Source organism: Cyanistes caeruleus, chromosome Z (assembly GCF_971803275.1).
Source record: "Cyanistes caeruleus chromosome Z, bCyaCae1.hap1.1, whole genome shotgun sequence".
Classification (NCBI taxonomy): Eukaryota; Metazoa; Chordata; class Aves; order Passeriformes; family Paridae; genus Cyanistes; species Cyanistes caeruleus.
In genome coordinates this window covers 50,313,335-50,340,446 of record NC_141732.1, presented here as the reverse complement: position 1 = coordinate 50,340,446, position 27,112 = coordinate 50,313,335, and the positions used below count along the sequence as shown (strand labels likewise).

At 37.7% G+C, this 27,112-nt stretch overlaps 1 long non-coding RNA gene across 2 annotated transcripts; it reads left to right on the top strand.

The window, feature by feature from the left end:
• The first annotated feature begins 208 nt into the window (after positions 1-208).
• Positions 209-27,112, top strand: LOC111940765 (uncharacterized). 2 transcript variants are annotated; one of them, XR_015281211.1, is made up of 10 exons: positions 209-1,466; positions 2,934-3,008; positions 11,200-11,317; positions 12,681-12,789; positions 12,955-14,440; positions 17,530-17,663; positions 18,352-18,383; positions 26,051-26,112; positions 26,594-26,692; positions 27,033-27,112. It is a non-coding gene; the product is annotated as an uncharacterized LOC111940765 (long non-coding RNA). The 2 variants fall into 2 exon arrangements; XR_015281210.1 differs by lacking the exons at positions 11,200-11,317; positions 12,681-12,789; positions 12,955-14,440; positions 27,033-27,112 and having other exon boundaries at positions 551-1,466.

Sequence of the window (27,112 nt, the reverse complement as noted above, 5' to 3'; positions counted from 1 at the left end):
ACTTCTCCACAAGAAACAGTTTTCTTGTGGCTTTTTCGTTCCACAAATAGCAGCCGCCCAGGCAAAAAAGTTCTGTATCATGAAATTCCTCCCATTTTCCCAGCCCTCCTAGAGGTGTGTTCATGGGCCATGAACTCATGGGGTATTATTTTAAGGATGAGTTATTTAAAAGCAAAGGTTCTCTTCATCTCTGATCATCTCTGGAAACAGAGGTTTTCTTCTTCTGTCCCTGGGGACAAAGGATCTTCATCACTCTCATTTCTCTCCCTGTTCAAACTTCTCATGGGATCACAGCTGCTCCATTTCTTATTTCCTCCTAGGGAGCCATTAGATCAGTGGGTGCCTCTGCTCAGATCTGCAGCTTGAGTACTTCATCCCGCCACACTTTCTCATTAATTAAAGGAGATATTTCATTGTCCATCTCCATGGCCCTATCAAAAGAATATTTTAGCTGCATTTGGCATCTCCTCATTCTCCTTCCATCTGAAGCGTAACTCTTTCTTTACTGACCTTGATGTTTTCATGTTGTCTTTCTACATGTTGTCACTCTGTCTTTTCCTCTCCCTGGAGAGAGGATAGAGGTTTGCAGGTTTCATTTGTGAAATGAAAGGATTAAATCTCTCCCAGTGGCCATGGCAGTCCCGGTGTTGGATTTCAGGCGGCACTGGGTGCCTCTCTCAGCCCAGCCGCTGGATGCCGGAGCCATCAGTGTGGGCCGAGGGTGGGGTGGAAGTTTAGTGCTGGCAAGATGTCAGCAGCTGCGGCCTGGCCCAGGAGCCTGGCCCCAGGCTCCCCACAGCCTCCATACCCCGCCCAGGAGCCGCTGGGGCCCGGCCCGGCCTCCTCCAGGCCGCACAGGCTGCGGGGGAGCGGGGCCGGCCTCACCTGAGCTCTGATACCTTCTGAGGCTGGAAACAAAGAGAAAAGAGATTCCTGGGCTTGGTGTTTTAAAAATGTGGATCTCACAGAGGCAGATCTGATTTCTAAATGGTGTAAAGTGTTGTCAGTTCTCAGAATTGGCCATCTATTGGCCTTTCCCATGCACAGAGGTAGTTCCCAGCAGCTTCTCTTGAACAAATCACTTCTGTGTTTTTTTACTTCTTTGATGTCAATCAAATGAAACCAATGTCAAAACAATGTGAAACCTCCACAGTAACGCTTGCAGAAATTGAAGGCATTGGAAATAAAGGAAAATATTATTTCATAAAAACTACATAATGAAATAATTGAGATAATTGAGAAAGATGTCCTTTAAAATGCAAGAATGAAGATTCAACCTGATTATAGAGAATTGTTCCAATGATGTAAAATCTGTGTTCAATTGCATAAAGAAAAGTATTGTTAGATTTAATTTGCCCATAGGAAGACTAATTCCAAGGCTGCTTCAAAATATTTGCTCTTTAATCACAATGCTGTTGACAAATAAGGCTGTGACAAAACAAAATCATCGCTCTGAATTGTTCTGAGTAAGTATCAAAAGGAGTTTAATAACAGTTCTTGGAAAGAATTAATACATGAATAGTAACTGAAAAGACTTGTTTCTTAAGGAATGAGAAAATGTTTAAGACAGCTTTGTGTGGAAAGAACGAAGGCGTAAGTTTTATGAAGCATAGGTCTGGATTTCACTTTCTTGTTATGAAGGACCACTGATGACATGGCCTTTATGAGCTGAAAAGGAAATAATATTGTACTTGACACTGTAATACAAATAGGACAGAAATATACTCGCTAAGGTTTTCAATGCTTAGAACATACCAAATGGTTTCTATAACAAAAGAAAAAATGGGATGATGCTTTTAAGTTTCGAAGTTTAGATTTATTGGATGAGGGGGTTTAGTTTGGGATTTTTTTCCTCCTTCTAAGAAAAACAAAACAAAACAAAACAAAAACCCACAGCTAAAAAAAGTCACAAAAAACCCAAAACAGAAAACCTTGGAAGGTTAAAATGATATATCTGAAAATAGTTACTCTGCAACCTTTCATAGCCTCCTATCATAGAGTTTGATCCAAGGTGTCATGGATATTGACAAAGACCTATCATTCATCGAAAAGGACTTCAGGAAAGTGGAGACTTCTTTTCTCTAAAGACATTATTCCTAGGCAGTTAGATGTCAATATATGTTTGGTACATACACAGTACCTACAGGTACTGAAGGCATTCCACACCTTCATGTTTAGTGGAAAAGGCTGGGTTCTTCCTTGTGCAGCAGCAAATTGCTGTATACTTATTATCCAATCATTACATGTCCTCTTTTTTTGAGAGCTATATGGAAATTTCCATTCCTAAGATAGTCTGGAAGCAGAGTGTTGCAAAATTCACCAGTCCTGCAAAACCTTGTATAGAAGAAGCAACATCATGACAGGTGCCTGGAGTCTTTTCTGGCTCATTTGCCAGGCCCTGCTGCTTTGGGCTGCAATCTAGATCATAGCTGGGAACAAGGTGACTTTGAACCCTACTTTAGAAAACAGGTAAATGAAGCCCTGCTGTTTTTGCAGCAAGAATTCACAGAACAAAACCATTATATTATGTATACCAAAAAGTATACATCATAGTTTGGTGGGTTTGATTCTGTAATGAGACAGAGTAGGGGAAATCAAATCACCATACATAAAATCTCAAGGGATGTAGAGACTGGTTCAGGAATTCTGCAGGGAAAGATTCAGACCTATTTTTCTGTGATTTTGTTGAATTATTCACTGTTCTTGAGAAAAGGTATGCATGCTGTACTGTCATAGATTTTTAGGTGTTCACCAGAAAACCCAAATATAATGATTGTTTGCCAAAATGTGTTAGGTGCTTTTTCAAATATGCCAGAGCAATGGTCTTATCCCAAGGGTTTTAATCTGGGTAATTTACAGTCTCACAGCTCTCAAAGGACGGTACAGAAGCTTGAATGCTTGTGAAACCAGATCTGTCTTAAAATTTTTTTCAGACTTTGGAGAAGTGGTTCCATCTCCAGAGCTTAAATTTGGTGATAGAGGAGTCCACAGCTGTGAACCACTATAAGGTAAAATTCACCTCACTTTTTTTTTTTTTTTTTTTCCTCATGGCCTCAAAAAACCACCTGTGTTTGGTTCAGTATAGTTATGGGTGTACAGTGGGGCGCTACCTCTTGCACTATGTAATATATACAGCAAGAAGCTTCTCTCCAGCAGGCAGACACAACCACTGTCACATTCTTTTACCTCTACCCTTCCTACCCATGTGGCAAAATGCAATCAGTTTTCTTCTTTCATTTTCAACAGAGAGGGAAGCGCAATCTGTTTTCCACACTGTTTCAACTAAGTGCAGTGTGTAAAGTTTCAGAGTTTTGTTCTCTAAAGCCCTGTGTTTCTCTTGGCCTTCAGAGAAAAGAGATGTTTAAGGGAAAGATTGCGCCAGGTATGCTTACTGACATGCAGCATTTTGTTTTCCACATTTGTTTGAACAGCAATGTTTGAAAAAATATTTATATCCTGTTTCAAAGTGCTGCAGAGTAAAACTCTGGTTCTCCATCGACTGAGGGACCATATTTTTTAATACTTTAAACAGTGCTGCAGAGTAGGATGATATCTTCACTGTTCAGAGAATCAGGCCAAGAACATTTTTGGCTCAGGTCCCGTATTCTGATTTTAAAAACATACCATACAATTAGTGTAGCCTCTATTGAATGGACAAACGCTGTTGAAAAGATACATGGAAAAATTTAATCCAAGGATGGCATGCTTTCCTAAAATTTTAACCTTTATTTAAAAAGGTGACCTTTGATTTAAGAAGAAGCTAGAGAAAAATCTCCCAAATACAGCCTGAGAACAGGGCACATGAAGAATATTAGGAGAAGGAGGAAAATCTTACACTTTATAACATCATGAGGCTATTACTATGTCTGAAATACATATTTAAAAGCAATATATAAAATTGGAAAAGGTCTAGTGAAATGGTCTGAAATCTGAATAATAGACTATGAAGGGTAAGATTTAAGTTCCTTCTCATATGGAAGATTTAAGGTATCAATCCATCAAATAACCTAACAGGCAGTTAGCCTGTGACTTGATCTCATTTTTGAAGTATCTACACAGGAAAGGTTTATGGATTTTAGTAGAAAAGAAAGCGTAAAAAGATCAAGAGAAGGAAGGTGATGGAGGTGAATGCCAACTAAAAACAAAGCACTGTATTAACAGTGGAATGATTTCTGTGCCACCTGTAACTCCTAAATCCATACAAGGTGTCTTTTCAGAAGATACACTGTAATTCGGACAGAAATGATGAGTGTAGTGCAAAACTGCCAGTGTCGCACTGTTGCTCAGAACTTAATTTCTCCTTTGTGGACTGGGAAAGTTTCAGGTCATGCTTCAGAGCTCAGCCTATTGTAGTGCTTGTGGCTGAGATTTCTTTATTTTTGGTGTGGGCTAATTCAGGAGGCAAAAAAACTGCAGGCCAAGAGTCCTGCACATTTTTGGCACACACAACACAGTTTCTGAGGTCTACAAGCTGAGACTGAGAGTACAACACAGACACTGGGTGCTTCACTTCTTGGCCTATTTTCATTCCAGAAGAAGAGATTGTACAAACTGTATGAAATTCCTATAGGTTCTAAGATTTTTACTTAACCTTTACTCTCCTGACCTCGAGAGAATTTAAGAATTAGCTCTCCAGTCGTTCAAGCTTTTATTCCTCTGTTCCACAAAGCTGAGATAGTGTAGGTGAAGTATGGAAAAGCTGTTCTAAACTTTGGAAAACGTTATTTCTGTAGGAGCAGCAGCATTGTATCCCAGGGTTTTTCCCATTCCCAAACTGTTATTCATTTCCTCAGCAATGGGTATTTTATTATTATGCTTTAACCTTTTAAACAGCTTGAGGCTCCCGAGTGGCTTCCTCTGGGCTTCCTGGAGGCTTCCAGGCTTCCAGGATCAGTCTTTGCTTCACAATTAAAACATTTCTGATGTTAAACAACCCTTCATTGTTGTTTCAAGAATAGCTGCTGCTAACATTACCTGTTAGAAGTTTCCTGTTTATCAGTAGAGAGCCTAGAGATCACAAAGTATTTCCCTTGAGTATCAGGAAGACAAAAATGCTACTTTCTAATAGCTTTCTTTAACTACTGCTGCCATGGAGATTTTGCATAAGTGCAAAACTTTTGCACAACTAATCTCAATAAACCAGTTTTACATAGAACTTTTTTTTTTAAAAAAAAATCTTTTCAAGTCTTTCTAAATTACTCAATTAAAAGAGATAAAAATGTTCTAAAAGACAATATTCCATAGTCAAAGCATATATTAAAAAAATAATTTTCTCTTTTCCTTTATAAAGAGTTTACTAAGTTTGTGTTCCTAAATCCTTCCTTTTATTTTTGTATTATAAGACTTTTCTTTTTTAGCAGTTTGGATTTAAAGACAGTAAAATTTTCAAAACATGTAAGAATTATTGAATGCCTGGTAAAATGTGTTGGTCATAAGTCCAGGGATAATTTTTATTATATGGTGGGAAGTGAAGGAATAAATAATGTATAAGGAATTCATACTGTATTTCTGTTTGTCAGTGACTTGGTGTTGGCTTAGTATTCCAAATCAGTAATAAAGATGTTAAAAAAAATAAACTAAAATAGTCTATCCCCTACTCATTTGTTCTTATTAATGAATGTTTGTTTGTAAATTGCTCTGATACATGCAATTGAAGGCACAATTATTCAAGTCAGTAGACCAAATCTTTATGTACAAACAAGAATATAGCAGAAAGGAAGGACTGACAGGTAACTGGTCTCTTGAGGCTGCTATCACAGCTGTTTATCAGGGAGCATTAGAGAGGCCTTTCCTCCACTTAACAAAGTATAATTATCAAAACTTGGCATCCTCATGGCTGGTAAAGGAGCTAAACAAACCAGATGCATTGCATTCCTTGATTCCAGCCAGGGGATTCCAATCTTATGAAAGTCATGATTTTAAGCAGGTTTAGTTTAGATTGGAGTGTACACATGAAGGTACTTAATGCAGTTCTGTCTCCCATTTCAAAATTTATTTTTTCCTCTGTGTCTTTCAATTGGTTTTGTGTAATTATAATTTTGTCTTTCTGTCCATTAAAAGAAAAATCTTGTGCAAGGCAAGATGATAAACAATATATAAATAATTATTCATTTTATCATTTCCTTTGGCTTTCATAGAGACAACTGTTTTTGTTTCCTGACAATGCATTGGCAAGGGACAATAAAAATTTTGTTGCCAGTTTGTTCCAAGCTTATTCCATGTAGTTAGGATTAGATAAAGAAATTTTTAGAGGACATCTTATAGACGATGTTCATCTTAACTCTGGAGAATCAAAAGTTGTTTACTGCTTTGAATGCTTTCCCTTGATAGCCATTTAATAAATGAGCAAATGCAACTCCATCTCTTGTACCATTTATCAGTTATCTGTGTACAATACTCTTTCAAACAATAGATTTTAGAAGAGAAGAGAAGAATGAAAGCAGCCACACTGTCATAAACAGTTTTTTCCTCCATCTACATTCTGCTGGCAACAGCAGGAGTAGTTTGTAGATGATCTTTACAAATATGCATGATGGTTTCACTTTATGGTAGTTCAAAACTAAGAGCAAAATCTTATCCTAAGTAGTGATCTTGTTATCATTAAATAGTATGAGTTAAGTCCTCCTCCCTTCATTTCTGGGTTGAAATGATTTGTGCAGATTAACCCCTCTCTGTAACCATGAGAATCCCTGATGAAGTCAAAATTACAGTCTTTTCTGTGGTTCAATTTCCTTTATGTTCCCCACAGTACACACCTAGGAAGCATGAGGATTTTTTAAGTCCAGTGGTAACTGAGCACATTTCACTTTGCATCTCTCTAGTAAATAAAGATGTTTTATTTGCTGAATCTGCAAGAAGCAGAGCAAATCTGAAATCATTGTCATTCAAAAATTCATTGAATGTACCATGGGAGTGGTCCTTGTTTGTGACCTGCCTTAATGCAGAACACAGCAGCCCTGAACAGAAACAGAATGATTTATACTCTGAGGAAGAATGCTAGGGAATATTTAATGGGAAGAATACAGCAGTCAGAACATGACTGTGCTGCTCTTCTTTACGCTTTCTTCCTTTCCTCCCTTCATTCTCCTACGGCCTCTCACACACCCTCACTCCCTTGCATTGGTTCACTGTAGCTATTAGATCCGTAACAGAGAGAAACTGTGGACATGCATGCTTTGGGATTACTTTGAAACAAAATCTTGAGTACCCACCTGTGTGTTAATCCTCACTTTTGAAACATGTGTGATAACCTGAAAGAGCCCAGATCTGTTCTCCATGGGTAGCTATGAGTAACTACTTTCTCTCTCCTTGTTTATATATCTGTTTGTGTCTGTAATTCTCAGGGATTAGCCTAAGCCTGGGGCAGCAAGTATTTAATTAAAATAAGATTGACTAGACCAATAAACTGTAACAGAAAATTTGTGTGAACTAAGAGCAATAGTAAACCTGAGTAAGTTTTTTCCTGTTTCAAACAGGAATGCATTTGCTCTTATCAATGATCTTTACTTTAAGAGCACATGGAATGCTTCTTTTTTATGGTTTATTTTTTATAATTCATTCCAAAACTCAAAATGTTTTGATCATCCTCTGGAAGGCTGAATATTCAAAGCCCCATATGTCACCTCTGTCATCTGTAAAATCATGTTTCTTTGTTCAGCCCTGTGAAAAGAGAAATAAAATATGGGTTTCTAAGGCTACGCAAGGCTAAGTCTATTGTACAAGCATAACAACTAAGGCATAATATATTGCTACTTATTCAAAGAATTTTACAAGGCTAGAAATTCTAGTCACAGTATATCCTTGAGTCAAAATCTAGAAACACACAAAAAATGCAAGATTAACAAGATTCCCTAGATGGTGACAACAGCCACAGGTCTCTTCTCCCTATGTGTATCTCTACCACTGTACATGAAGCAATTATGTAATAACATGATGAAAGACTTTCAAAGTAAGAGTTATTCAGCCATCTCAAGGCAAGCCAGGGTTGGTTTTCTATTCACCAAGCTTTTATTCAACCTATTTTTTATCAGTTTCTGCTGTCTGCAGTTTCTTAAATCATGGGTTCTGGATCACTAAACTCAGAAATTAAATGAGTCAATGGCAGTATGAATGTGAGGGGTCTCACAATTCTCCCCTACAGAATGAATAGGAACACCTTGCCCTGTTCTTCAGCAAAGCAGTTGGGTCAAATGATAGGTGTTTTAAAAAGAAAACACAAAATACGTTTCAAAGAAAACACAAAATATGTTTCATCTGTGACAAACAATCCTATTTTAACTCAAGGATCCTCCTTGTAAATGTAATTTCAGTCTCCAGGAAACACTACTGAGCTGGTTTTTTCCTGAAAAATGTCTGTTTGCTCTTATAACAATACAGATTTTATGAATTCAGATTTGTAAGCAGAAAGTTGCATCCCTTTCTGATTTTCACTTCTGTAACCAGTGACCTTTGGTATTTGTCAAATGTTGCTTCCATTTTTCTCAAACTAAAATGGGTCTCTGCCTTTAGCATAGGAGACCCTGTTAGCAGTTACATACATTTTCTGCAGGATATCAAGTAATATAAGTTACTGCAGCTCTGAGGTAACAAAGCTTGGTACAGCACTTTACAAGTTTTCTGTCATCTGAACAGGCACAAATTATTAAGGAGTATCAGACAGAGTAAGGTTTTGAAATCATTGATCAACAGAGTGCTTATTAAAAAACACCTTGAACTTGATAACATAGTCCGCACATGCTGGTTTAGATATTATAAAATTTACTCTGATGTAGGGGTTGGGGATAAAGAATACAACAGTGAGGGAACTGGTAGAAGAAAAAAATCAATTGGAAAATAATGACTGCCCTTACTACTAATGCTAGAAAGAAATAACTGTGTTTCAGACACAGTTTTATTGCTTTCTGGTCCTCACAAGAATCCTTACCTTATATGCATAGCGTGTTTTATCTCTTTTAATACATACACTGCTTGCAGAATGCAAGCTACCCTTTATCTTTTAACCCCAGAAAAAACAACTATCTTTAAAATTTTCTGGAATTCCATTTGTTTCCTCAGTAATCTTGAACTTCTGTGTTCTTGGTCTTGAAAATGCTACCATTCCATACCAGCTCAGGAAACTTCTAGACAAGAATATCTGTAATATTTCTTTCAGAATCAAATATATAATCAGGAAAAAAATCATATAGGGTCCTATTAAAATAGTTAATTTTTTCAGAATTCATTATCATACATATGGATCTGAACATAAAAATGACAAGTTTTTAGTTTCCCTTTTACAATTCAAACTAAGACTTCATCCTTCATACAATATTTACTATTAATAGTAAAATTTTTCAACCTTTTTCTCTGGATTCATTCAGATTTGGTCATGCTGATGTCAAGAGCCAATGTCAAAGACTTATGGGACATTTGTATATATATATTTGGTTCTCTTAGAAGATGCTCATGTTATTAAACAGGGAATGCAAATGGATTTCTCCTGGCTTATTAGTACATCAACACATGGTTGATACCTTTACTAATATGAAAGAAAGGAAAAGAAATTTTAGACAAATGCATTTGTTTACATGTTTAAAATGGATTTAAGTTTTTGAAGATTTTTATTGGCCCATAGTCAGAGTTTGGGAACCATCTTGATATGCAATTCTTAGATATTTCAGTGGAATCAAAGAATGCATCAAGAACCAGTTCATCTTGAACACCTTTGTGAAGTTAGACTGCACATTTTTTAAAAAGTTGCTATCCACTGAGATACATCTTTAAGTACTTAAGCATCCATCAGGCATAAACTTTATTTACTCAGTAATATTTGGACTGAAAAAGTAGAGCAGCTAAAATTACCTTTCATTTTGAAACTGCTTTAAAAAACATAAAAAAGCTGTTCTTCCAGATACACCTTTGCACCATGCCTGAGAAGATTCCCTTTGCAGCCCCATGAAGCCCATCTACCACATGAAGTGTTCCAAAAACAGTGACTTTTAGGAGCTCTCATGTGCACTTGCAAATTTATCTCTCCCTGTTTCTCCTTTGTCGGTAGTCCCACAGACACACAGTATTCCACAAAACATGTGGCAATGGAAATGATATTCAAAAGGACTAAGCAAGTGCTAAGAAGGTAAATCTTCACCAAATGTCTCTTTAAGGATTCCTTCAAAGCATTGCTGTGTTTAGATGTTCTGTGGTGCACCAGCCTCATAGCTTAACAATGCAACAGGAAAAAAAACCCCTTCTGTCACCAGGATAAATGTGCTGTTTCTTTCTTTATACTTTGTTTTTGGATAACTAACAGAGTTCACTGTGGGAAACTGAAAGTCTGAAAGGCATACAGCCTCATTACTCTTTTCCATTGAATCACATGGACTAAAACTCCACTCTCTATGTAAACACTAAAATACCAGAAATGCCACTGATGAAGAAGCTTATCCATCCTGAGTTTCACAGTGTCTGTCTGACTGGTTTGTCAAAGAGATTTGCAGATAAGAGGAAAGCAGAACAGTTTTGATGCCAAATTTCTCAAAAGAGCAGTCAAACAGTAGGGATGTGTGTGAAATAAATCAATCCTAACTTTTCCATTTCCACTTTTCCCCCCTTCTTTTCCAGCTCTTTGGCACATTTATGTCTCCTGAGCAGATTAAGTTACAGGCTCCTCAGTTTGCAGGAGAGGAAAATCTAAACTTTTCCACATAGAAAGGAGTTTTTGCAGCCTGCAAATGAAGTGTATGTGACATAGTTGGTTTCCCCATCACTGTGACTATAGAGAAGCCTGAATTTTATGAGTATTTTTTATATGGTAGTATTTGCCAGAGGTTTCCAGTTTCCCTAATTATTGAAGATCTGGAATAGAGAGGCAAACTTTTCAAGATGTGTCGGAAGCTAGTATCAGTCAGTGAAGGGAATGTCTCCAGTGTCTGAGAAAGGGGAAAGACTCAGAAGGAAATAAAGGAGTAAGTTGAGGAAACTTCTGTTTTTGTCACTTGAGATTGTCTGTCTCAAAAAATCAGTGTAGTCTGTGCTTGCACACAGCAGGGTATTTTGTAATTGCAATAAGCTGAAAACAGAACTGAAAGAGTTGACTGGGGCTCACAAAATAGTAAAGTAGCCTTTGATTTTAAAGCAAGGTAGAGGAGCTGAAATGCCATGACTTCAGAAAACTTTTGAGTAACCATGAACTTGTGGAAAACCATAGAATGGTTTTTTCAGACTTGAAGAGTATGAAGCAGGAGAGGCACCAGTGGTAGAAGTCAGGCAGCTGCCCTGGGTGGCTTGGCTCTCTGTGCTGCAGCAAAGGGCACAATAATCATCCTCCTCCTGACAGCTGGTGAGTGAAAGACTTTAGGGTGAACCCAGGTAAAGACATGTGGGAAGCATCTAATCCTCTAATGAATAGATTTATTGAAAAAGGTCTCCGCATGGTGACCTCATACTTTATTCAGCAGTTTGAAAGTACAAAATTCTAATGTGAATCTTTCTAATTTCCAAAAGAATATCCATTAATAAATACTCTTTTTTTAATATTAATGTCCAGAAATGTTTTCTAAAACTCTTTTCCTATGCACCAGTAAGTGAAATATTAATGACTATAGTTAAAATTATAGTTACTTATAAAATTAATCTTCATAATGTTCACTGCTATATGGCACAAAACTAGTCACAGAGATCAGGATAAAAGTGACTTTAAAAGGATAAAAACTACAATGTGTCCAAGTCCTTTTTCTAGTTTGGGCTGATTAAAATATTCAACTGACACAGCCGGAAAACTAAAGGCAAAAAATGAAGTTTTACATCTGTTACAAAAGAGCTTTACTTCTAAGAATCTTAAAAAAAAAAAAAAAAAAAAAATCCATTGAAAGTAGCAGAACCAGAATCTAGGACGCAGCAATTATTGTGCTGCAAGAGCACTGATGTGGATGAAATGCTTTGCCTTTATGTGAGCCAGTGGTGGAAGTGCAGACATAGAAACAAATGTCTGGGTAGCAGCAAAACCTGAATAAACTCTAAAATTTCTCCATGATGAACAAAGTTGAAGAAATTTTGATTCTTTGCTGACAAATGGAATGAAATTTATATAGCTTTACATAGATGTTTCTCTCCATTTTATCTTATGGATTTTCCTTGTAGAAACATTAATGTGTATAAAGATTTATGGGTTAAAAAAAAAAAAAAATCTGTGAAAAATTTTCTATTCATCTGAAATATTTTTTCATCCACAGAACTTTGCAATCTAAGCCCACTAACTCAATACCAGTATTCTAGGCTATTATGGTCTAATACAAGGATTTTTAGCACTGAATTTATTTTATTATTGAGAATGAAGATAGTTTATGATGTAGAAATATTTACATGGTAAAACCACCATCTATGAAATCAGACACAGGTTAGCAAGTGCTTGAGAGATACTGGTTTAATATAGTTTGGGATACAACAAGATATTGTATCGATTTCTTCAACTGCAGTGATTTCTGCACACTTTTTTTGTTTTTTTGTATTTGTCTAAAGTTTTTACTACTTGTTCTTTTTTCATGGGAAAATTTAGAGATTTATCTGTCAGCACGTTCATCACAGATTAGCATTTTGTCTCATTACATAGTTTTCCATGATAATAAGTCTGCAAACACTGATGATCTCCAACAATACGCTTGACCTCTTACATGTTCTGTATTTTTGCTGTTGATGCTTTCCAGTTCAGCATGCATCACTGAAGATATAAACAAAGCAGAAAGGATGTACAGCAGGCCTAAGTGGAATATTCAATCAAAACAAGAGATGTTCTTTGATGATGTCTTGTGCTAGGTACTTGTGTTGGTTTTGGCTGGGGTTGGGTTGTTTTTCTTCATAGTGGCTGATATGGAGTTTTTGATTTATGCTGGATACAAGGTAGATAATACACAGATGTTTTTGTTATTGTTGAGCAGGGTTTACACTGAGCCGAGGTCTTTTCTGCTTTTTGTACTCCAGGAAGCTGAGGATGCTTGGGAGACTGGGAGGAGAGACAGCAGGGACAGGTGACCCCAGCTGACCAAAGGGATATTGCATACCATATGACATCATGCTCACTGTATAAAATGGGGAAAGAAACACAAAGGGGAGGGGGAAGATTTGGAGTCATAGTGTTTGTATACCAATTAACCACTATGCATGATGGGGGCCTAGGCTCCTGAAGGTGACTGAACACCTGCCTTCCCACAGGAAAAAGTGAATTAATTCCTTGCTTTGCTTTACTTCTGTGCACAGTTTTTGCTTCCCCTATTAAACTCTGTCTTAATCCATGAGTTTTGTAACTTTTGCCCTTCTGATTCTCTCCCCAGTCCCACTGGTGAGAGAGTGAGCAAGCAGCTGCAAAGGGCTGTGTTTAAACAATGCCAGTACTGTAGGGGCACCAGAATTGGACAGACTCAATATTGTACTTCAGATTCATAAATAGGAGAACTGAAATTATACTGTGCATGCATTTGCATATCTACAGTACATAGGTGAAAGACAAACTTAAGCCAACATACTGCAAAGCTTCCAGAACTATGTTTCATTATGCTGGCATTTTTTCAGCCACTGAAACCATTACATGGTGTACAGGTAGTGGTGTACAGGAGGATATATTTCTTTTCATCTTCAGAGATTTTCTTTTGTAGATGACTAGAGCACATTGTATGAAGCCAGCATACCTCACTGCAGGGTAAGGTATGGAGCTATGGAGCTATGGAGCTATGGAGCACCTGGGCTTTTTCTCAATTAACCACAGTCCCCAAGGTGACATGACATTGGGGAAAATGGCAGGCAGTAACAATTCTGGAAAAAAATATTTGCTCTGTTTAAAGAAACTTCAGTAACTTCTGGGAGCTTTATTAACTTCACCATGAGCTTCAGATGCATAAATTATTTTACTTCTTGGCACACTGAAGAGACCATAATAATAAGGTAAGGTCAATCTGTGCTTTGTATTTGTTGGTCTCTACAACTCTATGGGGCTTGATGGGATTCATCCAAGAATCTTCAAGGAGCTGGCTGATATCTTTGCAAAACTTCAACTGATGATTTTTCAGCTGTCTTGGGAAACTGGAGCAATCCTAGCTGACTGGAAACTGCCAAACTTTGTCCTGATTTTTAAGAAGGGTAAGAAGGACTCCAGAAACTACAGGCCTGTAATTCTTATATCAGTGCCAGGTAAAATCATGGACAAGATTATTCTGGGTAGTATTGAAAAATACCTGGAGAACAATGATGTCATTGGTCGTAGTTTGAGCCAGCACAGTTTGATGAGGGGAACATCCTGCTTGTCAAATCTGATTTCTTTCTACAACAGAGGAAGCCACCTGATTGATCTAGGAAAAGCAGTTAGTGTAATCTTTTTAGGCTACAGAAAAGCTTTTGATACCATCTCTCATCTCACAGGATCCTTCTGGACAAAATGTGCAGCCCACAGCTGGATACACACATCATGTGATGGGTGAGCAAGTGGCTCGTGGGTCAGGCACAAGGGGTTACAGTGGATGTGGTGACATCAGACTGGGGACCCCACTGTCACTAGCGGGGTTCCACAGGGCTCCATCTTTGCCCCTCTACTCTTCAACATCTTCATTAACAACCTGAATGCAGGACTTGAAGGGATACTAAATAATGTTTCCAGCACTAAATTAGGAATAGCTGTTGAGAGGCCCTACAGAGAGACCTTGACAAAGGTAATCACCAACAAGGTGATAAATTTAACAAGGGAAAGATGCTGCATCTGGGTCAGTCCTGGATGTACAAACACACTGGGGAACGAGAGGCTAGAGATTAGCGATGTGGAAAGGGACCTGAGGGTCCTGGTCAGTGGAAAGCTGAACATGAGCCAGCAGTGCCCTGGCAGCCAGGAGGGACAACCCTGTCCTGGGGGGCATCAGGCACAGCATCACCAGCGGGGCAAGGGAGGGGATTGTCCTGCTCTGCTCTGGGCTGGGGCAGCCTCACCTCCAGTGCTGGGGGCTGGTTTGGGTACTACCAAATATGAGTAGAATGGGTTTGGGTACTACCAGTAATATGAGAAGAACAAGAAACTGTTAGAGAATATCCAAAGGAGGGCAATGAGGATGGTGAGGTGCCTTGAGGGGAAGCTGTATGTGGAGTGGCTGAGGTCACTTGCTCTGTTCAGCCTAGAGAAAAGGAGACTGAGGGGAGACTCACTGTAATCTTCAACATCTTCATTAGGGGAAGTGGAGGAATGGGGACCAATCTCTTTGCTTGTGACAAAGGACAGATCTTGAGGGAATTTTATGAAACTGCATCAGGGGAGGTTTAGGCTGAATATCAGGGAAAGGTTTTTCATCCGTGTGGTGGCTGGGCACTGGAACAGCTCCCCAGGGCAGCAGTCACAGCATCAGCCTGCGAGAGTTCAGAAGACATTTGGACAGTGCTCTCAGGCCCATGGTGTGATTCTTGGGATGTCCTGTGAAGGGTCAGGAGTTGGACTTGATGAACCCGATGGGTCCCTTCCAACCCAGCAGATTCTGTGATTCTGTGATTCTATACAATTACCAGTCCCTTGAAAAATACAACAAAAGGTGAAACTAGATAGGCATCTTAGTAGACATATTTATTACAGAAGCTGTCCTCTACTCAAATTAGAAAATACTGGGGATATAAGGTGACATCAATAATTGCTCTTTCTAACTTTTCATACTAATATTTGCAGCTGTCATTATTATATGTACCAAAATTCTTTGGTTTTGAGGGTTGTTTTCCAGGGAGCCTATTGAAAATAGTTTTGTTTTTCTTTCTCAGTCATTTACATTTAACAAATATAGCTGATGTAATAGTTTTTTGTTCCTTATAGCAGAAACACATTTTCTCTGATCAGCTATTCATCAGAGTTGCCAGTTCATTAGTGATGAATTATTGGTTCGTTGGTAATCACAATTACAGTTTTTTGTTTGTTTATTTTTACCTAGGCCATGATTTAATTGAAGACCTTCAAAAATTATCTGACATCCAAGAAGGAAAAAACCAAGTATATATATTTTACATAGTAAAATCTTATAATTTTTAGTATGTGGGCATTTCATTTTCAAACACTGAAGAAAAATCCCCTTCTAATACCATTTCTTATGACCATAGCTTGAAACAAACCAGAAAGAGTTTGAATCTGGCTATATCATTATTTAAGCAGCTTTACCCTTTGGGTAACACAAATACCACTTTGTATTTTCTCTCTGCTCTGTCTGTCTACAACAAGACTGAAAAAAATTAACATTACAAAATAAATGAGTGTTTTGTTCTGGCCACACAAATGCAAGATCCCAGTGAACATAATTTTGAGGAATGCTGTTGTCTGATTTTCATTTATAAGTGTCACATATACTTATATAGAGAGCCAGGGTGCAGCAATAGCAGGTCATATGAAAAGCTGCCCATGATAGGTATTTTTGACAGCTGAAACCAAGCAAAATCTAAGAGAAGAGTCCCAAAAACATGTAAGATGCATTTTAGCCAGAGAAAATATTCTTTTGAATATCTGTTTTTATGTCCTTTTGGGGAAGAAAATACTATAAATTCAGACTTTTCATATTTTCCTTCATTTTTTATTGAGGGCTGCATAGAATACCATTGTCTCTAGGGAAAAGATTTTGCCAGGAAGATGTGCAGATGGAAGGAACAAAGGTCCCACAAGGGAAAAAAAGTTATCTACATTTTCTGGCAATTAAAGAGAAGTCTTAGCTGTAGATTTCAATCTGTAGCTGCTTTTATGTTATTTTTATTCTTCTCTTGAAACAAGATTGACCACCTTTGCTTTCAAATTAATTTTCCCAGGGCTCCTTGTCATTCCATTGCCATTTAGTCTACTAACGTCTCTTTGACTATAAAATATCTGGAAACAAAATTAACATTGCTGTTCACTAAGACATTTATGACCACATCTAACTGTCCATAATAGCCCTGATAACCGTGTTGGAGAAAGAGAAAAAAATGAAATCCAGTCCTAAGATTTAACCTAGTTAATATATGTGTGTCACAAGTGTATACTACTTGCACTGATCTGGTAAGTACAGTAAGAAAGTGTGGCAGATGTCTATTTTGCTCTGCAGTTTTGCAGTTTCATCACATAACCCTTTATGAGGAATTCTGATTTTATAGGGAATTCTCAGGGTCACAGATGTTAGCTCGCTTAGAGTTTTCAATTCATTACCAAAGTACACAAAGTTTGTAGAAATGCATGTAGGAGTAATAGTTGGACTCAATGATCTTGGAGGTGTTTTCCAACTTCAATGATTCTTTGTTTCTATGAACAGTTATTCTATTCCTCATATTTCTGTATTCTGCAATATTTATGCTAGAACCCTTAGCAATAGTCACACAACCTTGCTTTCTGCTTTGGACCCATTTATATAGATTTCAATTTGGTGAAATAGGAGAGCTAATGTTAACATTAATCACTGTTTTTCAGCTGTCTTGGAGCTGTATTTATTAGATATTTTCTAGGCAAAGTGGAAAGTTTCTGCATGATCAATAAACATTTAAGCAATGGTAGTTTATATTCTTTTCTTTTTTTCCTCCCAACAGTTCATTTAACACCTGAAGGTGATCTGTTGTAGGATATCCTGATTAATAGTATTTCTGTTCCTTTGGAAATCTGGAGCTCAGCATGAAATGAACTACTTGTAAAATGAAGACAACGAGATATAACTTCTTCAGAGGTAGATAAATAGACAGTTAGATAGATCAGAATAAATAATATAATACATATTTCTTACACACATACATATATATATCCTTATATATATATATACAATGGGACTGTATCCCTATGCCCCCTTATGCATTGGCTGCCAATTACATTTCTCAGGAAAACTGCCATTGTTGAGGGAGCAACTTATGCAGAATTTTCTCCAAAGCCAATGCTGAAATACATTTAAAGGATTTTAACGCAGATACTGATGCTGTCAAGTTGTTAAAGGTTTGAGTTTTTGGTTCATTTGAAATTAAACTCTGACCATTAGAGCAATAGGAGGTTTTTAAGGTATCTTTCCAGACATTCAAGGTTCAGTGGTCCATATCTTTAGGCCCAAACAGTTGTATTTATTATTATATAATTTTTTTTTCCTTCCTGGTGTTTGTCTTTTGAATTTCCTTATGAATGGCATTACCTGTATGAATTTCAACATTATGGTTGAGATGGCAGCCCATATTACAATTACATTGGTCATGGAAGTGGAAGTAGTCTTTGCTTCTCTATCCATACTCATCCAGAAGCCTAGCTTTTTTTGACTTCAGCACAGGTCAGTGTTTTTGATCTAGCTGGGAGATAGGACTCCACAGTCAGACTATGAGACACCGTAGGCTGATGTTGTTCTGAACTTCCATTCTTTTTCTGTTACTCTCCAGGGAATCTGCTGCATTGTAAGTTATGGCCAAGGGTGAGTATTTCCCAAATGGATCCCTCATGAATTATTTGATTTTTCTAAATAGACTATAAGTTTTTAAATTCTATTAAAGTGGGGTTTTTCCTATCCATAGGATTTCCATAGTATATCCATAGGATTCTTTCCACATGAAACAATACGTGTCAATCTCCACTAGCTATTAGATGTATAGTGCTTTTTACATAATATTTTCAGAAAAACTGTCCTATAATTGTGCAATATGATAACACAGATCAACAGCAATTCTTTACTCAAAAATTATGGCACTTCAACCTGGGGCCAAAAACTCAAAATCCTTTGTCTATGAAACCAGAAATGTAATTTTTGGAACCGTTGAAATGCAACTTTATTTTATCTTAATTTGTGATATTACAATAAACTTATACTTAGAGAAACCAGGTTTAAGTATGAAGGGAAAACTTGCTGAACACAATACTTTAATTCTGGTAAGGAAAAATATCCATAAATACAGGGAAGAAAATCTTTTAGATATTGCAGGAGAAAAGTACAGACTGTGTGACCTAGAAGTTTATCCTTATCTGTAATAATTTAACCAATGTCTTGATAATGTTTTATAGCAAAGACTGAAGTGTTACATTTAAATATCCCATAAAAAAAGACAAGTCTTTTGCCCCCCTTTTAATGGGCTGAGTCAGTTTTGGAAAAAATATAACTTCCAAAAGTTTTTTATGTCCAGCCCTGTAGCTAAGAAGCTCAGTGCAAGTGTCCTAAAAAGCAATGAAGTCAGATTTCCTTAGATGAGCAAGGTGTATATCATATGTCAAGATTTTTTTCAAATGCATGTATATTTTTCATTCATGATTATGCATCTAGAAATTCTTATTGACTCAAAGAAGTTTTTTTATATATTTTTTATATATTATATTTATATATATACACACATAGCAAATTATACACTTCATTATTTGATTTTATTTATGGGGTTTTCTTTTTGATGACATATAACGAGTTAAGGAGATTTTCTCCTGTAAAGGAGAAATCTTAATTCCTATTACAGCCTGAACACATGCTGTTATCTTACTTTCTCTTGCAGCTGTCAGTTACTGATATATTGGGTTGGTCCTTGTGTGCTATCAAGCCCATCATCTTTTTTAGCTAAAGTATGAAATGTTCGATGTGAAACTGAGCAAAATTCTGAATGACTCTGATATAATGATGCACTGATGCACTTCTGCTGGGAAATGTGCCTTTCAGTGTAGAAACTTGTCTTGGTTCTAGAAGACAGGTGTCTGCTAGGGAGGGCAGGAGCCTCCCTTGGAATGAAAGAATGTAGACCCACTCCCTCCAAATTATTATAATTCTGAAATCAAGGGGCTTTCAGGAAGAGATCTGGGGATAGGAATAACAGTTCTTTACTGGTATAACCAGGCAAACAAACAAACAATAACTACAGCAATAACAAGAACACAGAACCAGGGACCCCGGGACAGCTTTCTCGGCTGAGATGGGATGGGGGAGAGGTTTTGTTTTCACAAACCCCCTCAGGCGGGCAGTCCTGGTGCTCCTGCAGGGCTCCGAGGAACACTCAGCTGGAACAGCAGTGATGAGCTGAGATCCTGGGCCGGTGGCTGAGGTAGATCAGCAGCTCCCCGGCGGTGGCTGGCACTGCCACACGTCCTGGCAGGGCAGGGGGTGTGAGGCCAACCAACAAAGAGGGGAGAAGGAGAAGAAGCAGCAGCTCTGTCTGGGTGATGGCGAAATCCCCTTCTCTCCACCGCAACAGCTCCGTGCCCAAAGTGTCTTTCTCCGAAGCTGAAGAAAAGCCCGCCAGACTGTCCCCACCCTCCTTTTTCCTGCCCCCTTCTCCCCCTGGGCCCGGCCACTCTTCGTCTTTTGTCAAGCACCCACCAAGTAACCACAGTTAGGTTGTCCACGCAGCTAATGGGTAAAAATTCCACGGGCGAGCCAGAACTAAAAAAAAGGACACCTAACCCCCAACAAAACTCCTGTAATAACCTTAACAGATATCAAATGTTAAGGCAGTGTGGCACTGCTGTCAGTTGCATGGAAACATCCCGGAGACATCCTCTCTTGGACATATCCTAAAACTCCCTGGGAAATTTGCACTTAACAGCTCACAAGTTGCAGGCAACTACTCTACCTGCTAGTTTCCCTTTTTGGAACATCTCTCTCATATTTACATATTTACTAGCTAGGCAGAGGGTTCTCTGACTAGCTAGTAGTAAGGGCTGATGTGTTTTGATGACAAACTTCATTAAGTCTGGTCAGTGAAAGCAAGCAGCACTGCTTTACTTGTAGCAGGTTGCTCTGTCTGAGCAGGGATACAGCAGCTCAAACTCTGTCTGCCTTACAAGGTATCAGTGATAGATTGAGCAAGGATGGTCTTATCAATGACAAGATCAAGCATTCTTGCTGATTTTAGTGCTGAAGAATGCTGAGACCTGCTTGACCATACCATCATACCCAGTTGTGAGAATATGCAAGAAAGATGCTCCCTGACTGAGCCTGGGAGCAGCAAGGATGTGCAGGCCTTCATATGGAAGTGAGAGTCAAAATTTTCAAACAGCAAAAATCAGAGTTGATAACATCTTTTCCAGCAGCAAAAAATATTTTGCTGAGTAAACATGACAACTCAGAGTCTAAAAATGTATAAAAAAACAAAAATGACCATCACTTTGATCACTACAAAAGGTCAGTCCCATTTTTGCACAGCAAGGACTTCAAGCACACCTTCCGAAGGTGAAAGGATTTAAATAAATCATTTAATATATTTGTATAAATACATTTGGTTTTCCATCCTTACTTCTGTGGATAAGATCATATAAAAGTCCAATTAGGCCTGTATAATCTTTAGACATAAACTGCTGACTAAGTCTGGGGCTAGGACTGGATCCAGCCTCATTTAGACTCCTCTTTAAGGAGTTCGTAGAGCAAGGGGTCTCTTTCTAAACCATGTGGCTCAGTGGAAAGTCTTTGCTAATAGAATTTGTTTGAAGGTCCCATTCTGCCTGCCACTATCCTGTAACACCTGGCTTGCAGCATTTAGGCGAGTGGGAACCATGCCCAGCTCTCTTCAGAGGGTGGGGGCATGCCAGCACCAGTCACTGCTAGCATGAGTGATGCCACACCTGAGCCTGTAGGGCAGCACCCCAGCTGCACAGGGGACACTTCGTCAGGTCCGGCTAAGGCTGACCTTTCTGAGTAAGTCAAAGGCTGACTGATGTCAACAGCTGTGACAGTGACGAGAGGCAACCTTTGCAAAGGAAAAATCTGGGATCAAACAGATTCCCTGAAGTCAGCACTACAACCTGCCTTCGCCCTTCATGAACAAAACTTTCTTCTAGCAGCAGTAAGAAGAAGCTCTTGAATTTTGTGTTGGGCAGTAAAGGCCACAGTCTCTGCTTTATGACAAGCAGTCCCAACTAAGACACGAGTGTCCAAAGTTATCTCAGCATTTTTTTAACACTACGCTTGCCTAGAAGACTGAATGAAGAATAGTTTTTACTTTGGATACTCACAATGAATTCATCATTAAACTGAATTTGTTACTGAAAGTAATGGAGATTTCAAATCTGCATACCTACAGTGGAACAACCCCTGTGTTGACCCAAATGCCAAGACCTGCATTTGTTTAGTGCTAAATCTCATCATTTTTTAAGATAAATATGCAACATATAAAACCTCAGACTCATTTAAGATCACGATCAGTCTTTCATAATTGTTGAACCCAGTTTTCTGTCAAGTAAAAACTGAGAGTTTCTTTTTCATAAAGCTGAATGCAGGCTGTCCTATTATGCCTTTGGTGATGTCTCTCTTCCAGATCCAGTGACAATGAATGGAGAAGGCACTGAGGTACTTACGGGGACTGCTAGGTGTTTTCCATTTTAGTATTTACTTCTTGTTTTCCAGTCTGCTTTCCTCAGAATTACTAACATATTGGTTTTTTCCTTAGCACTGGCTATGTGGCAACATAACCATATCTTAATATAGGGCTTAAGGTAAATTATATCTTACAAGTTGTAACACAGGGATTAGTACTGAGCCCTCTTCAATGGAATTCCTGTTACCTGTGGGTCAGTTTTACTGGGCCTGAACATTTCATTAGGAGTGGAGTTGATCTCACCCAGCTTCAGCTGTATAAAAGGATATCAACCACCTGGATAGACCCCCAGTTTAGTCATCAGCAAATATCATATTCAGTATCTGATTCATTCCACTCTGAGGTGAATCAGCCACAGGAGGTGCAAATCTCAGTAATTATCTCCAAAAAAGCAACAAAATCTGAATGTTTGGTATCACTGAGAGTATCTTGTCATCCTGGAAATGCTTCTGCACAAAATCTATGGGTCTACAGTACTTTTGTATATCAGCTTTGAGAACAAAGATCCTGATGCACAGAAACTGGTCCCTCAGACGGCCTGACAGTTCCTTCTCCTGTTCAGCCTATCCTTAAAGTATGTTAGCTAAAATAACATTCAACTTCCAGCTTTTCTGCAGTTAAAAGCACTCAAACATAGGGGCTGAAATTCTTTTCTGCTGGGCTTGGGATGAGTGTGAAATAAGTTTTGTCCAGATGTGATCTCATTTCTATACAAGACTGCTTGTCTGGTGCCAAGGAATAAAATTACTTGGTAAAGATTGAAAGGTGAAGACTTAATATCCTACTAACAATATGAGGCAGAATAGCAACAGATGGTTTAAAAATTTTATTTACAGACTGGGAGATCTGTTTTTCACTCAGTATACAGAAGATCTGTGTTAACATAAAAATATAAAAACCTTCAGCATGATTTAATGGAATTTTAAAATATTCAATTTTCATATTTTTTTTAATTTTTAAAATATGTATTTTACAAAAAAAAAAAAAAAAAAAAAAGAAAAAATAAACAATTACCCTGAGGAGTTTTCAGCTGAAGACAAGGAAAATATTCCACCAATTAAAATCTTGCACGTGATTTTTGAATACAAGAAGCAAAGCAATAGCCAAAAGTTGTAAGTAGATTAAGTAGATGCTAGTCATAATATATGCAGAGAGGAGACTTTTTGAATGACTCAGTAAAAAGAACAATGATTTTCTTAACTAGGCTTATGCTCTCAATCTATTGACTATAGACATATGTAATCCAGACGAACTTCAGTATCAGAACTCCTTGAACTATGGAAAATTTCACTTTTTTAATTCAGTGTATTCTAGTACCAAAACACATGAAAAAAAAATTATGGGAAATAACTAGAAAAACAGTTACTCATGGGTCAAGACTTGGACATGTTTGTTTACATTTAAGTGCTTGAATAGCTGAATTTACAGCACAGGAGCATGTTTTCATCACTGTCTTATAAAAACATACACTTGAAACAATGGGAAGCCATAATCATGGTGGAAGATATGATGCTGTTGTTTTCAGATGAACTTTCTTAAGCAGAGATGCCACTCCAACTGCATCAGACTCAGACATAGAGAAAAATGCTCATTTTTCTTTAGTATGCTAATAACACCTATCAATTTCTCCCAGCATTCAGATTTACTTAGGAACACACACTTGTGGTGAGGTAACTGCATCTTAGTATTTATTGTTGAAGTCTTTTGCTATTGGAACGGTTTAGAAAGTAAATCCTGACTATGAGATCAGCAAACTGGAGATCATTGTGTCTTGCAAACTTTCTTATAGAATAAATGTGCCACTTAGCTGATTTTTGCTTTGATTATGACAACCAATGTAGTATAGACATTGGAAAAGGAAGTCCATAGGATAAACCAACTGTAACGATCATCATTTCAGAAGAAAACGAATTTTCTGATAATCAGCTCAATTTGTTATCTAACTGGAAAGTCCTCTCATCTGTCCTACCAACCCACATGTAAATCATTCTCTGTTACAACTGACCCATCATCTGCTGTCACTTGTATGTGGGGTTTTTTTACATTTTACCAGGATTTACTTCTAAAAGTTAAACCTATAATTTTTGGAAAGGAATATAAATTTTTATTCAATAGTATTCCCTCCCATTAACCACATTTCTACAACAAACTGAATTTTTATTTACTGGTGTCTGGAATAATTTCAATGACACATAAATTTTTATCTAATATACTATCTGAGTAATTATTTTTAAGGAAAATCTGGCTGTGTTCTTTTTATTCTTGTGTATTTTGTACTTAGAACACTTATGAAATTTCCAAACTGAAAGGCTCAGTGGGGAGGTAATAAAATCCATCCTGAAACCCCAGTCAGACAGAGAAACATTCCACTCTTTAATTGCCACTGTCATAAATCAGAAAACATTTTAAGAATCAAGATCTAAATATTCAAAATATGTAAACTTTCAAGGGAGGTGAGAAATTGAATGATGGGTCTCTTCACCAGTGACCTGTCTCACAACTCTTGCAATAATCCATTGGCTACGTGGAAAAGAAGTTTCAGCAACATAATTATCAAACTACACAGAAGTACTGGTGAAGCTCTGTATTCTTTTCTTCCCTGTACTTTTTTGAGATATGCCACTTGGGAGCTAGGTCACTTCCCAGGTCATGTTGTTGAAAGAGTTCACCAACAGTCTCCAGAATTACATCTGCAGGGTTCTTTGGCCTTAAAATATAACTGCCCTATGTCCTTCTTTCTACCTAAAGCAAACTCTAGGTTGATGAAGTGGGATGGTCATTTTACATGGGTAAGAGAGTATTCAGCTTACTTTGCCAGTGAGTGCGGAAAGCATGAAACAAGTTTTTCTTGAGGGTATCCCCCATACTTTCTTAACGTCAGTACTCAGATTCTCATTACTTCAGACTTCTGAATTATTCATACCATACATTATCAGGGTGTAATCAATCCCTTCCCTCTGGAACTGCCTGCTGAATGTCTTCCCTTCCTTCAGAACATTAATGTGCCAGCTTTATATTGCTGAGAATGAAGAACATACACTGAAGAGAAGTTATCACATGGAAAGACTAACAAGAACTGAGAACCAAATGCTTCATTTTGCTTAAAATGTACAGTATAAAAATTATAGTAGTCACTGGAGGATCATTTTTGATAGTTCTCCTGACCTTCAAAATGTAAAGATTTTTTTAAGCCTTCAAAGTGACTTCTGCACTATGATACATACTAGATGCAATTAGAGCTCTCTTTTTTTTTCAGGGTTGTATGTCAAGAGATCTTGAAATCCAGCAACACACATCTGCATAACTCAAACATGGTTAGCTTTTTAGAGCACAGGGGGCTTTGCAGTGCATATTGATGCTCTAATCTGAAACTGCATAAAGCACTCCTTCATTGCACTTCTTCATTTTCACTCAGAATAGAATACGCCACAGTCCATATATTCCAGGCCATTTGGCTACACACTTGGCTGATTGTGTCCCTTTAAGGCTCATCAATGGCTAGACTGCTAATATGAGTGGTACCTGATTCTCAAGATATAATCTGTGAGTTGGTAAAGCAGCCCAAGGGTAAAACGTAGGCTATACTTCCAAGGCACATCACCCTTGATATCACAGGCTCATTTTGGCAAAAAGGAAGATTAAAATGTTCCATGCTTCCCTAGCAGTTTGGATGAATATCTTAAAATCTACATTACTTAAAAGTTTTCTTCTGCTTCCGAGAGCTTATGAGGAAAAATGAGCTAGGTGACATGATTTACGTTGTGGCCCCATATATTTGTGTTACTCTCTTTATTTGCAGGTAGAGTTCAACTTAGCAGCTAGAGACAGAAGACTTCTGGAGTGGAAGTTCTTAAAAAAAAAGTAAGAAAAGTAATTGGCTGAGCTCAAAGGAAAATAAAGTTCTTCTCAAAATCAGTTCAGCTTACTGAAGCTAAGAGAAGGATCACACAGTAATAAGTAGTTGGGGACTGCCACTCTCTCAGGCCACTAACAACAACTAGATTTCTGGCTTTTTTTTAAACACATTTTTATTTTGCTTGTAAAAAAAAAGTCATATTCTTGTTTTCTGGGGAAATAAACCACACTGAGATACATGCTCTCAAACCTAAGGATCAGTAGTGTCCAAAGTGTTGGTGGGTGTGAGTGTTTTTGCCTATGTCCCCATAGGCATAAACAGACTCATTAAAATTATTATTATGATACATTCCTGATGTCATCATGACATTAATTAAACCCCTAGACTGGAATGGAACTCTGCACTTTTTCTTTTAGGCCTCAGACAGGTCTCAAAAAAGTTCAGAATTTTCTCAAAATTTAACGTTTTCTCTGTCCTTATCTGCAGGATCAGATTTAAAAGTCTCCTCTGCAATAGAATTTACAGTCATCGGAACTTCTGTGGAAGAGGCACATATCAAAATAATTATTAAGTATTATGAATATGGTGAGAATTATGAAATAATTATGAATTATTATGAAGTAACTCCTATGCTTGCAAAAACAGCTGAAAAAGGAGGAAGCAACTGATATATAGCAGTATAATATTCACCTGTTGCTCACAAAAAACATGGCACAAAGCCGTCACCATTAAAAGACAATCAATTTGTTTATTCACACTGGACACATGGACTCAAGTTCTGCAATGAGTTATACTAAAGTAAATTTAAAGTAAGCTCCATGTGGGCACAGTTAATAAAAAAATCATAAAAAATGAAACTGAAGGTGAAACTTACCTGGACAAACTGCTGTATTTAACCTCTTTGGAATTCTGTCTGTCTCCACAGCTCTTTCACTAGGTGTGACCTGTCTGGAAAAATCTTTATGAAAATGCTGTCAAGGATGTAAATAAAGCACATGGAAAAGA